At 39.7% G+C, this 13,782-nt stretch overlaps 1 protein-coding gene across 6 annotated transcripts in view; it reads right to left on the bottom strand.

The window, feature by feature from the left end:
• Window positions 1–13,782, bottom strand: part of nphs1 (NPHS1 adhesion molecule, nephrin) — a 185,646-nt gene that overhangs the window by 168,064 nt on the left and 3,800 nt on the right. For 4 of the 6 annotated variants that reach the window (XM_089121039.1, XM_089121045.1, XM_089121044.1 and 1 more), the window contains exon 2: window positions 1,886–2,082. The exons of 1 other annotated variant lie outside the window; for it this stretch is intronic. The gene's annotated coding sequence lies outside the window, so the exon portion shown is untranslated. Of the gene's footprint in view, window positions 1–1,464; window positions 1,787–1,885; window positions 2,083–13,782 lie in introns of all 6 variants that reach the window. One more of the 6 variants, XM_089121041.1, reaches the window with a different exon arrangement.

The raw sequence follows: 13,782 nt of genomic DNA, 5'->3' as shown, positions 1-13,782 counted from the left end.
TTAATTGATTACATGGTGATAGCTTATTCAATTATCAATTAAAGAAAGAAAGAAACCAAGAGTTGAAATAAGGGTAAAGGAAGTTTCCCAAATGAGATCCTCGTGAGGTTTTGAGGTTTTGTCTGTGCCTAGGTTGTTTGGGGAGAGTATAACAACAAATTTACCGAATGCAACTGAAAGGGCTGACAGGTCTGCTAGCTGCACTGCTCTAGATTTCACCCCTTGAGTTCAAAACCTGCATTATGGGGAGAGCGATATAGAAAGTCTGGTGAATAACCATCAACAGGAGACTTTCCAGCTCGACCAAGTCAGATCTTTGCATCCTCCACATAGAAGTGTGCTTTCAGATCATTTGGGATTTGTTAGATTCACTTCTTCTGCTATCTGCCTCTGGCATGAAGGTGAATGGCTACCCTTGGATATCCTCCAACTATCTCTTCTCTTGTCCGGTTTGTTTACCCAGTCACAGAGGGATACCCCTCTCCAACTTTAGCAGTCAGCTTAAAAATAAATAAACCACTTTGTCTGGTATGCTACCAGGCTAATTTCCCGGGATGGCATGCTATAGCTTAGCCTCAGTCTGCAGCTAGCACACACTAATGAGAACATGTTTTAGGGACACACCAATTGCATGAATGTCCGTGACAAGTTGTCAACTCCGTCGCGAGGTATTTTGCCGATTAATACAACTAATGATCACTAATGCTGCACGGTTAGCCTGACTGAGATAGCCAAACAAGATCAGCACACAGATCGTTAGTCTGACAGTATTTTTGGCAGCATCATATATTTTAGAGACCATCATCACCTGGAGACAATCAAAACAGATGTCACCCCATACGTCTGACATCTGGAGGCTACTGTCCAGTGTATACGGTAGCTAAAATTGTCAATCTATCAAAAAACCCAAATGTCCCAATTACTCTTCATTTGCAGAGAAGTAATCAGGAGTGAGTTTTTAAACCAGTCTAAGATGGTTTTCTGATGGTCTCCCACACCTGGCCAAGCTGTTGCTTAGCTGGTTTAGACCACTTAACCAGCTTAAAATCTTAATCTTACTTTTATTACTTTTTATTTGGCCTTTGCATTGAAACAACAAAAATCAGTTTTAGTCTTAGACAGTTTGTTGACGATTTTTAGTTTAAGATTATCTCCCAGCCTGGTCAAGCTGGTGTTTAGCTGGTTTATACAATTTAACCAGCCTAAGATGCTAAAGCAATTTTTAAGCAATGAAGAAAAATCACTCTTCATTTATAATTGGCACTTAAACAACCAGAAATTGTTTTAAAACCGGTCTATGGTGACTAGCTAAGACCATGAAACTAAATATCGTTAGCAAAAGAGGTTTGGAAAAAGTCACTGACACTTAGTTCTCAACCTCAACTCTCAACCCGGATTTGATACCCAAAGGATGCCGATAACCAAAGGATTAGTGCAAATTTAACCATTGTACTTGTTAACTACTTTGTACAATCCCGGATGAGTGATGTCCTCCGGGTCCTCCTTCCCGTTGTAGATGAATGGAGCAACCCGTACAGTGGGAGGGCTTTATGGGAAAGACGACTGTGAACGCTCGGCTGGATAGTGAGAGCTTCACCGAAGGAGAGAGAGGATGGACAAAAGTGTGTTGTGAAAAGAGCTCCGTCTTTTTGACAGGCCCAGCATGCGTGTAGGCCTCGCTCCAGATGGTGATGTCCCGGCTACCGGCTGGGGGGCTCTGGACTCTTTCTATATGGCTGTCAGCTGGGCTTTTCCTCCCCCCCTGCCTGGGCCCAGTGATTTTATCCTACAGCGTTTCAGTAAAAAGATAATTCACACAATACTCCACATGCTGCTCTCACATCAGCATCGCCATCCAACACAGACGTGAAGCCAAACTGCCTACCCATTTGAAGCATGCGAGACTCCCACAACATTGTCCAATCCAGGCTTGGAATTTTTGAGCTGACCTCAATGAAGGTTTGGGGTGACCTTAAAACCTCTTCAGTGTGTCAAAAGCATGCCACCACTAAAGAGGTGAAGTAGAGTCCAAAATATTACTGCTTTCCAGGCAGTTGTTTCTGGTAGTAGTTCTCCAGAGACCTTTGAAAAAAGCACAACAAGAAAAAAAAAGGAACCAATTCAACATTTATTCTTAAGTTCAGCAACAACTAAAAATACAACTGAATAAAGAAGGTTTAAAATAGTAAGAATAGCTCAAAATGTTTTACCAATTCTACAGAAATGCTATTAATTTATGCACATTGTCGTTCTGAAGCTTTGGGGTCAGCAAGATTTTTTAAATGTTTTTGAAAGAAGTCTCTTTTGCTCATCAAGGCTGCAAATATTATTGCAATGATTTTTATATTTGAAAACATTTTAAAATGTCATTTATTCTTGTGATGGCTGAATTTTCAGCTTCATTACTCTAGTCTTCAGTGTCACACAATCCTCAAGAAATCATACTGAAAACAGTTACATTTACGGAAGAAAATATGAGTGAAGTTTGGGCTAGGCCATTGCAGTTGCTAAGGTGTTTACGGTGGTGGCTAGTTCATTGCTTCACTGATTAAAAGATGTTGAAAGATGTCTTGGGGGTTACTAACTGGTCAATGTCAAGAGTCCACCTCCAAGTCTACCTTATTTCTGGTTTTTAGATTTGACTAGATATGACACCCTTCCTTCAATGTCAGTCTCCAGCTGTTTAATCTTAGACTAGGCAAAAATTGTACAACAAATCAGAACTTCAACAGTTATCATTTATAGCACAAACATGCAAGATGAGTTAAATACCTGAGAAAAAAATAATAAAGAAGCTTGTTACTAATTATATATTTAAGTTCCAGTAAAAGTTCAAATATGAAATCAGAAAAAAATGTATATTTGTGATATTTTGGCCTTTCATATAATTCCTATTCATTGACCAGGCTCACACCTGGTGTTTTCTATCTCTTCGTTCAAAGTTATAGTGGAGTGTGGGTGTTTTGTTTTTTGTTTTTTTATGTCCTGACCTACTTTGCTAGGACATTGGTGGAAGGGCACATGAAAGACAAGGATCTCCCCATAGACCGAAGGTTACGTGGATACTCAACCGGCACAGGTTGTTACAGCCTGGTCAACGCATTGATGCAGAAACACAAACACACACACACACACACACACACACACTCAAAAGGAGCAGGGGCCTATACCATGAAGCCGGTTTAATTGACTAGCCAGCTATGTTTCAGTTTAGTTTGCACCAAACTGGGTTTTAGGCACCATGAGAGTGGTTTGGCTTTTAGCAGTGTTCATTGCCATAGTAACTTGCTTCACGGCTAACCTGGGCAGGTTATGTTCTAGGTAAGAGGTTCGGACCAATCACCAATTGAATTGCAACCTTGGACCAATCACCTGATGTGAGCAAAGTAACACATGTCTGATGCGATAGTCACTCCACCTGTTTCTACTCCAAATTAAAGGTCACAACATAGCAAATTTTAAAGACAAAATCGTGTGGCTTTTTAGCAATGCTTATTTATAATAATGATTTTGTATGATTTAGATATTATGTAATTATTGTACCCTTAATCGATCAATTATTATGCACAGTTAAATTTAATAAATATATAAATGTAATTTAAATACGCTTTAGAATCTATAAAAGCTATAAAATGACTACATGTAAGATTAAATGTTCAATTCTCTCTATATTTTATCAACTGTACTGAAATAGCACGACTTTTTCTTTTGGTCTTACACTTTCATAGACAGCTATTTCTTCCTGCTGAGTTTCACTCATCTTGTGATTGGCTGTTCGGTACTGATGTCACACCTAAACTCCTAAACTCAGGATCAAAGCCTGAGAAAGTTGATGATCAGCATCATGGGACTAACAAAGCCTGGTTGGATTGGTTTGGTTTTCGTCAACTCAAAACTAATCGGTAACGCTTTAGATTACAGCCCAGAAAGTAAAAGTTGAAAACTTTTTTTTTGCACTGGAAACTAAAACAATTGCAACTTTTGCTTAAATATTGGGGAAAGATACTTGTTTCATGTAGTGGTGCTTGTTACCCTCTTGTTCCATGTAGTTACAGCGCAAGTACAATAAAAATACATACACAATCTTATATAACTGACTGGGAAACCTTTATTTGAAAAGCAACTTGGACCTTGCAGACCTTTTGACAGTGTTAATAGTATTTCACATACAACTACATGTTTCTTCAAGACCCAAAGCCACTGCCGTACTGAATAAAGCACTTTACATCTTTGTGTCCCTCAAGGTCTGACATATACAGTGGAGACCAGTGGATTCTTCCTTTTGTTCCTCTTATCACTTCAGAACAACTGTAATAAGGTATTTTTTTCAAATAAAGGTTTCTGAGTTAGTGATATTAGATTGTGTATGTATTTTTTATTGTACTTACCCTGTAACATGGAACAAGAGGGCAACAAGCACCACTTGTTATTTTACGGCCTGTACCCTGTGAGTACATGAAGAGGAGTATGTTTCTCAGTATTTACTTACACTATAAATATGCTGGTTGCTACCCCTTTATTCCCCAAACTTTAAATTTTTACACAGTTACGCTGTAAATTTGTCTTAATTACACAGTAATTTCCGGGCTGTAATCAAAAGCGTTAATAAATAATCCTGTAACCCTGACTTTGTTCAGCTACCATCATGGTACACATAAAAAATTTGAAGGCTATTTTCTAAGGTTGACATCTGAAATCTGGATATCTGCTCTAGCTGTGAACCTTTCTTTGAAACAGATCTTTTAAATTAATCAGCTGATCCAGTTCACAAAAGCAATCTGAACGATTTGTTCATGAATTAGAAACTGGAAGAAAGAAAAATGTTTAGAGCAAAGTGTGAGTTAAATGCCTCTCTCTCCACACACACACATATGCACAAATTAACTGAAATTGAAGTCTTAGTGGATTCAAGGGTGGCCAAACACGCACAGAATGGACAGCTCAGAAATCCTCAGGATATGAAAGATATTGTTTTTGTGACCTCTGGCTTGTGTCATTGAAGAGACACCAAATAAAAACCATACAAGTCTCACAAAGACAGAAGGAAAAAAAAAACCTCTCATATCCTTTGCAACATGCCTGTAAACCACTGTACAACATCACAGCAGTTAATACAGAGAAAGGTTTTAATAGAGTAAAAGAGACATGTGGCGGGTAAGCTGTATATCATACTGAAAGGGAGAGAGAGTGGGACCATTGTTAAGAGTGACTTAAAGGAAATTATTATGTTGAGGACTGAGAGAAAGAGAGATTGAGAGAGAGAAGTTGAAATTGAGAAATAAAGAGCGGAGGCAGCTGGAATGAATGACACAGATAAGGAGAGTGAAATAAGATATACTGTTGAGCTGTCAGCGGAAACATTAAATACATGTGCAAGAAGAGCGAATGCACCACGAAAAAGAAAGCGACTAGAATATTGTGTTCGAAAGAAAATTACACCAGTTGTGTGAGAAGAATAAAGACAGTGAAGTAAGGAGAGTGCAGACCTTTTGACAGCGTTAACTATAGTCTTTCACATACAACCACATGGTTCTTCAAGACCCGAGCAACCGCCGTACTGAGCAAAGCGCCTCACATCTTTCTGTCACTCTTAGGTCTGACATATAGAGTGGAGACCAGGGCAATTTTAACTCTAAATTTCTTCAATCACACATTTTCTTCAAACCAGTGTGATGATACTCAGTCAGCACATGATCAGTAGAGAAATCTCTCTGCCTGAGGAAAAAGTGTAAACATTTCACTTTGAGAGAAATCTTTCACACAAAAATAAACTGTTCTTGAGGTATAAAAGTGATTATTGGGACACTGGATATCTATTTTTGCTCTAGGTTGCTGGTTAAAAATAAACATGAATGGCAGATGCTAACACTGTCACTGGTTTCTAGCTTACACAATATTTTTTCTTGGTTTTAAGGTTGAAAACAATTAAAGCACTTGTCAAGAAATACAAATTAAATTTGAATCTTTAAGATAAGGAAAAATAAACATGCAAACACTAACCTCAGTTTTGTAGCAAATGTGCAAAGCGTTGGTGGACGTTAGCTCAAACTGTATTTTGCGGTCTGTCTGTCTTCAGGTCAACTATTGTCGAAGCAAAGCAACAAGTGTTAAAGTGTGCATGTTAGCTTGATAACAACATATCTAGATTAATGGCAAGAGCGTTTGTAAGTTAGACATTGTGACTATCGCCTCTTGGGTTTGTTACCATCAGGGTTCAAGATTTGACTAGTTAGCATTAGAAATTAGCCCTTGATGATAGATGTGGAAACTACTATAACATGGGCAACACAAATCATTGCCCTTTGATATTAATTCATACTTTCCCAAAATGGCTTTCAAAAAGTAAAAATGTATTTTGTGGTGCTGGCAGACAATTAGTGTATAAAATAAAGTTAAATAAAAAATAAAATAAATATAAAATATAAATAAGTAAACAGTCTGTTATTAAGGTGTCATCAGCCAATTCACATTTAAACTAAAAAAGAAAATAATAATATATAAAAGAAAATAAAAACTTACTGTATGTGTCATCATTGTGCTGTTGGCCAATCAGTGTTAGCATTTTTATTTTAAAATGTTAGTTTTAAAATAAAAATTGTATTGCTTCAATGCATTTAAGGGTGTGGTCCTTGTCAAGACAATCTCCTGAAATCTAAACTGAATGTTAGAATGGAAACATGGATCCATCATGCCTTGTTACCACTGTGCAGGCTGCTGGTGGTGGTGTAATGGTGTGGGGGATGTTTTTTTGGCACACTTTAGGCCCCTTAGTCCCAATTGGGCATCGTTTAAATTCCACGTCCTACCTGAGCATTGTTTCTGACCATGTCCATCCCTTTATGGCCACCATGTCCTCTAATGTCTACTTCCAGCAGGATAATGCACCATGTCACAAAGCTCGAGTCATTTCAAATTGGTTTCTTGAAAATGACAATGAGTTCACTGTACCAAAATGGCCCCCACAGTCACCAGATCTCAACCCAATAGAGCATCTTTGGGATGTGGTGGAACGGGAGCTTCGTGCCCTGGATGTGCATCCCAAAAATGGTTTCCTATAAATTTGGCCAACATTTCTAAAGAATGCTTTCAGCACCTTGTTGAATCACTGCCACGTAGAATTAAGGCAGTTGTGAAGGTGAAAGGGGGTCAAACACAGTATTAGTTTAGTGTAGTCAGACAACCAATGTTAAGTGAACCGTTGCCATTGATAAGAATGGGAATGCTAACAGAAAACGGATAACACTCTCCAGTAATACTCTTCTTAGTTACCAACCCAACAAAAGCAAACTGGCACGTTAAGCACGTTCAACAGGATCACTTGCTGACCTTATTAATTCACTCACTCATTTCTATTTATCTTGCTCTTTCTTGCTTCCTCTTCCTGTCGTTCCCTCTCTCCCTGAGGAGCTCTGCTAAACGCGGTCGCCACAGCGACCTGATGAAACATCGCCATAAAGCCAGACTACACACCCACCCACTTCTCAAACTCTCACTCTCTCATGAAAAATACCACACAAACAACAGTTTTCAAGAGGTAGGAGCTCAGCTGCAGGGACGCAGTAAGAGGTGGCACATAGGGAGAGAAAGACTGCGAGAAAGAGAAAGACAAGGCACTTTGGAGAAAGAAATGCAGTCCCAGCAGCCATTATAGAGAGAGCACCTGCAGTCTCAAAGTACCATCCAACAAAATGGCCCCATGTGGTCTGATGACACATAAGGCTTGCTCTGCACAGAGAATATGGAGCACATACAGTAGGGAGGGGGAAAAATATCCATGGTAAATCATAGGAGCTGAATTTAAGAGACAGACTGCACTCAAAGTTTCAATTTTATAGGTAATTTGGCCTTAAAGGGGTAATCGGATGCAAAATTCACTTTGGTGTTTACATATAAATGTGTCTTTGCAGTGTGGACACAACCGCCATACAATGAAACAAATCCAATATAAGTTTGAAAACATATAGTTTTCTTTCCCGTTTGGCCTTTCGTCCACACTGAGACAACGTTTTAAGTCAATGAAAAGAGCTTTTGGAAAATGAAATTTGAAAACGCCACTTCACGGTGTAGTGTGGACTGTGAAGCCGGAGGTGCTGCGCTACAGATCGCTGCTGTTTTCCGCTGTGCTGCCTGGAGGCCTGCTTCGTCTGTCCTGGGCTTGTAGTGTTGTGGAGTATTGTCCAACAAGACTGGGAGCTAGATTTGTCTACTCCCAGTCTACTGCTGCTGCAGTCATACCGCTATCTATATCGTTTACGCATATTCACGATTTGCAGTCGTCTGATTTAAAGGTGGAATACCTAAGATTTTTGCATTAAAATATCCCAAAATCACAAGGCCAGTGTTATATATTTAGTTAAAATGATAACTTACAATATTCCAAATGTTTCAATCAATGTTTAAATCGCGAGAAGATTGAGATTTTAACCAAGGAAACGGGGCGTGTGAGCAGGGGTGAGCTGGGAGTCGCCAGTAAATCGCGTCACATCCGCGTTACCTCGGTTTCCGCTCGTACTGCGTGTAGTCCTGGACAAATGCGGAAGTTGTAGTTGTGCGTTAGCGTCTATCAAGCAACAAACGTCAGCTTGTTTCGCGCAATGTTATGGAATGGAGCACAATTATTCTTTAGCGATTGCACCTGGTTCTGTCTACAAAGACAAGTCTCATAAACGCATGCGTTAACGAACGGGTCAACCAGACGACCCAAGAAGAATTTGGGACAAGAGAAATAAAACCAGCTCAACATCGGTGTGGCATTTCCTAAATGGAGAGAACTTCGTGAAAAACTCTAACTAGAAAGAGACGCCGATCTTGCATGTGTTTTACTTGACAGGTGAGTAACACCGTGTTCTTCTGTATTCAAATTTCATGTCAGTAAAGCATGCAAAACAATTAGAATGTCTTGTTGTCTATGCATATGATGTGAAAAATTGTAAGGTCATATTCACCGCAAATACTTCTTGGAATGTGAACTGTTGGCCGTATCTTAGAAAACGACGTTTATCTGAAAAGTGTTTCAACTGTCCCGGCTCTCCCCTAACATCTGTGATAACTAATTTACTTTTAAACCTTACTTTTCTTGCGGTTATTTCAGTTTAATGAAAAAACAAGCATGTCATTAAACGCAACAGTTATAGAAATCGAACTTTACCTCATCCATGACAACTAATTTTCGATTCCCGTCTGACTGATTTATACCGTCTATGATTTATCCACCGTGGAGTTGAAAACAACAGTTCCCATCATTCCGCGTTCCTCCACGGCGTCATCAAGCAAAGCCGTTGTTGTTGTTTTGAATGTAGCGCCCTCTAGCGGTATACAATCTTAGGTATTGTCCCAGATAGCAAACTGACATTGAATCAACGTGGAAATATGACATCGAAACAACGTTGATCTGACATTGTTTTGCTCATCGAATTAACGTTGAACCAACGTCAGACGCGTCATTCTTTCAAAACTAACGGAAAATCAACTTGAAATCAACGCGTTGTTTCAACGTTATGAAAGCAAACCAATTTTCGATTTTCATTTAGCTTTGAAGAATGCCGCGTCTGACGTTGGTTCAACGTTAATTCGATGAGCAAAATCAACGTTGTTTCAATGTCATGAGAGACGTTGATTCAATGTCAGTTTGCTGTCTGGGGTAGCTTTAATGTTGCACGGTTAATAGCTATTTAATAGTGTAATTTGGAATTCAATAATGGGTTTGACCTTATTTGGCTGGTCCCTTTAACACATTAAGTTGACTATTAGTAACATTGCACCTACATCTCTTCTAACTCTCACTAAAGTGTTAGCAGAGTATTAGTAGACTGGTAGGGTTAGTGATAGAATAAGTTGACATGTACTTGCAAAGTTATATTCTGTAGAATGTCTGTTGGAGGAGCATCATAATAAAGAGTTGTCAGATATTAAGCAGACAGTCTACTAATACTCTAATGAGAAGTAGTTGACGTGTAGTTGGCGAATATACTTACAGTCAAAAGAATGTTCAAAAGGGACCATCAAAATAAAGTGTTAACCAATAATGTATTAGTAAATGTTGAAATTAACATTAAATGAGGGGCGTTTAACACAAAATAGCATGGTCCTAACAGCAGTCTAGCTGGTTTAGCAAAGTCTATAGTCTACAAAATTTTCCCTGGCAAAGTTTTTTTTTTTTTTCTCTCAGTGCTCTCTTTTCTCTCCAGTCCTTTCAGAAAGCCTGGGAGCTCACCCACATGTTTCAGGTCTCAGAAGGGTCTCTCGGGGAGTGTTGATGGGCAAGTCTGAGTGTGTGCGCAGGGAAAGGAGGGGGGTCAGCGGCATAAAAGCACTTTTCTTCTCCTCCTCCTCGCCTTTTTCTTTCGGATGAGAGACAAGGGGTTGCCAAGGCGATGAGGTTGGTGGTTCTCCCACTGCGTGGTCTGGGAAGAGCAGCAGCTTGTTCTGACATTTACTGAGGGCGTTCACGCCAGACAACCTTCAGTGGGAGAGAAAAAGAGAGCGAGAAGAAAAGGAGTGGGTCTGCACCTGTAACATCAGGAGAGCGCAGCTTCCTTCTGTTGGCAGACAGCTGTGAGCTTTCCCTTCATCTGGCTCTTTCCCGACGTCTGCGAGACCCTATCCCCTGTCCTCGGTTTGTCGGCGAAGAGCTTTCATTCACTCATTCTGTCAGTTAGCAGAAAGTCAGCCAAGTCAAAACAAAGCCTTGTTCTCGCTTTAGCTCTTTTTCACAGTTTCTCATCTTCGCTCTCTTTCAGGGACTCTTCACGTTCTGTCAGTCTCACAACCATCAGTAGATCTTCACATTATCCAAACCCCGGGGAGCAGATTCACCGCAGTGTCAACAGACAATTCTATATAAAGAAGCTTGCGCTACATGAATAGCACTGTTTTTGTACACTTCTTCTACAAGTGTGTTCGTAATCTGATGGCACTCGGTAAGGGAGGTCATTTTGTGATTGAGAATAACTGTCTGCTTTTATCTCTCTCGTGCAGGGTTATTTCCCCCTTTCTACAGAGACACTATCACAGTTGAAATTGCAGTGAATCTAATGAAAACACATTTCACCTGAAAATTAAATCACACAGTTTGTACTGAAGTAACATTCCACAGTCAGCCCTATATATATATAAATTCAAAATATGAGTACAAAACTCTAATACGGTATAAATAATACTAAAATAATATTGTAAGCGGCACAACTTGTTTCAACTTGGATAAGTAATGAGTTATGAAGGGAAAACTTGTAAAGCAAATTTTACCAAAACCAAATCTTTGAACTTATTCCCCCATACAAAGGGATACTTCAGGATTTAGCATTAAGCTTTGTATAGTAGGAAACCTAGTAGGCTAAAGACTACAGTCAGTAGTAGCGGCTGTTCCTCATATTTCCAACCATCCTATAGGGGGTGGGATCTCATTGACAGAATGAACACATAGTGTCAGCCATCTTTTTTTGTAAGCTAAGCTAGCAGGCTCTTAACTTAGCTGAGTAACTTAGTAGGAGAAAGCTGAGTAGTAGGGGTTACCATCCTCTTTTTCTTGGACATGTCCGGCCGCCAAGATCGTACAAAATATCCGGGATACATCTTTTGCTTTCTGCAGTCGCCATTGTTTACATGCACACCTTTTGTTTCAATGTATCTCAATTCATTCCGATTGGTGAATCTGAACTTATTGTTTACATGAATGCTTAACAAGTGATCGGTTGATGTGCGTTTTAACATTGCTAAGAAAATTCGAACTCCTCCGTGAGAGACACGAGACCTGTGCGTCTCACAGGTGTCGCTCATCTGTACAGCTCTCCACAGTAAACAAAATGAATGGCGAATGTAGAACGCAAAAGCCGAATCTCGGACATTTTGGGCGTTATCGAAACATTTTCAGGCAGACTCATAACAGAGACTCACTAGTTGCCTAGACTTGTTGTTTAACTACTGGGCTCTGTTACCGGTAGGCGTGGCCTGCTAGGGAAGCGAAGTAAGTGCATTCTGGGAGTTGTTGTCTTTCATCCACATAAGCCAAAAATACACTCTCTCAGTCTAGAAAGCTCCAAATTTAAAATAATTTCACATTTCTTCTACATAAATGACCGATTTTAAATTCACATTCATCTTTCCAGAGGTGAAGTATCCCTTTAAACTAATGTTTTTTTTTTTTTTTTTTTTTTTTTTTATGCATTACAGTAATGATAATGATGCAATTGTTTTCACAATGCAGGGGGATTAAATATTATCTGGTAATCTGGACATTCTATACAGGGGAAAAATTCTTCCATGAATCTTCCATGAAAGATTCAGATTTCCATGTATAAAACACTAAAATGTCCACGGAAACCCTGCAGGACATGTTGAATAACAATAACACTTGTAAACAATGCATGTTAGATGTGCTCGACAGACTTGGAAATGCTTTTCAAATACAGAAAAATGTACTTTTCTTTCTCATTATGGGCTGCAATTGGTGATATCCTGTCAATTATATAATCATTCATTATTATCAGCACAATTTGGAACATTTGACTATGAGAAACACATACGACATAGAAATGCATTAGTCTAGGGTGTGTTTCTCTTTTTCCCATCTTTGCGAGTGCTGAGACAGAAAGGCAACACAAGCCTCCCCCTGAGCAACATCTTGCCACTCGCATCACAAAAGTGGCATAAAAAAGAGGCCTGTGACCAAAAAAGCCAACGGAAGTCACAACGCGACACGGCGGCGCTATCACACTGTGTTCAAATGAAATCTGTGTTCGCAGTTAAAAAGAGCCAGACACATCTCTCAGGCCTTCATATCAGCCAATGCAAACCGCAGAGGGAAAAAAAAGCTACATAATGTGCTGCAATGTTGCCGCACAGTCCATTCTGCACAATCGATTCAGAAGCACCAAAAACATCTTTATTCTTCCTTTCATTCATCTTCTCAAATAATAAACTGCTTTGTGTGCGCGTTGAGGATGTGACGTCTGGAGACCATACAGAGTGTCACACACACACACATACTTTTGGGCTGATATCAGAGATACAGAGTTCCACTCATTAATGGACAGCATTCTGGACGCCAAGTCCATATGTGCTTCTTTATGAACTTGAGACGAAGAATATGCTAATAGGGGGATTTTATGAGGAGCGTGTGAGAGAGAAAGCGACTGAGAGAGTGATTAAGAGAGAGGATGAGGGGAGAGTTTTAAGTACACAACTTCACCAGCATTTGCAAATGAGCCTTGTGTTTTTTTTTTTCTTCTCCCTCTCGCCACAACCATCAACGGAGCTCCGATCTCTGTTAGCAGTCTGTGATTACCAAGGGAGTGGAATGAAGATGAGGATGTTTAAAGGAATGCAAATGCTCTCTGTGACGGCATCCCTCTATTTTAGCCATTCTACGAAATTCAACTACAACTGCATCCGTATTCTTGTAGAAGCTCCATGCTGAAAACGGCTTAAAACTAGCCTGAGCTGGTTTGTAGATCTAAATCTGGTTAAAGGTGGTCTCCCAGCCTGGTTAAGCAGGAATTTAGGGTATCTCTCTCTCTCTCTCACTCACATACACCTATCCTTATTTGGAATGGTTTTTATACTGAGCTAATTACATTTTCTGAGCCACAAATCAACATGACATCATGACTTTTGTGTAAACATACACGCCACTTTCGAGTCAAGTGGCGTGTTATCTCTACGCATTTTGAGCTATCCGCGTGTATGTCTACGCCATTAATGTCCGAGTGATTCCGCGTGTCTGTACACACCATCAAATGTCCGCGCGAAACGAAGCAAAATGTAGATCTACATCTGGGGAGCGAT

This window comes from Pimephales promelas, chromosome 16, assembly GCF_988280905.1.
Source record: "Pimephales promelas chromosome 16, fPimPro1.hap1.1, whole genome shotgun sequence".
NCBI classification, from domain to species: Eukaryota; Metazoa; Chordata; class Actinopteri; order Cypriniformes; family Leuciscidae; genus Pimephales; species Pimephales promelas.
Note: the sequence above shows the minus strand (reverse complement) of the source record. Positions and strands in the feature narration are given on the sequence as shown.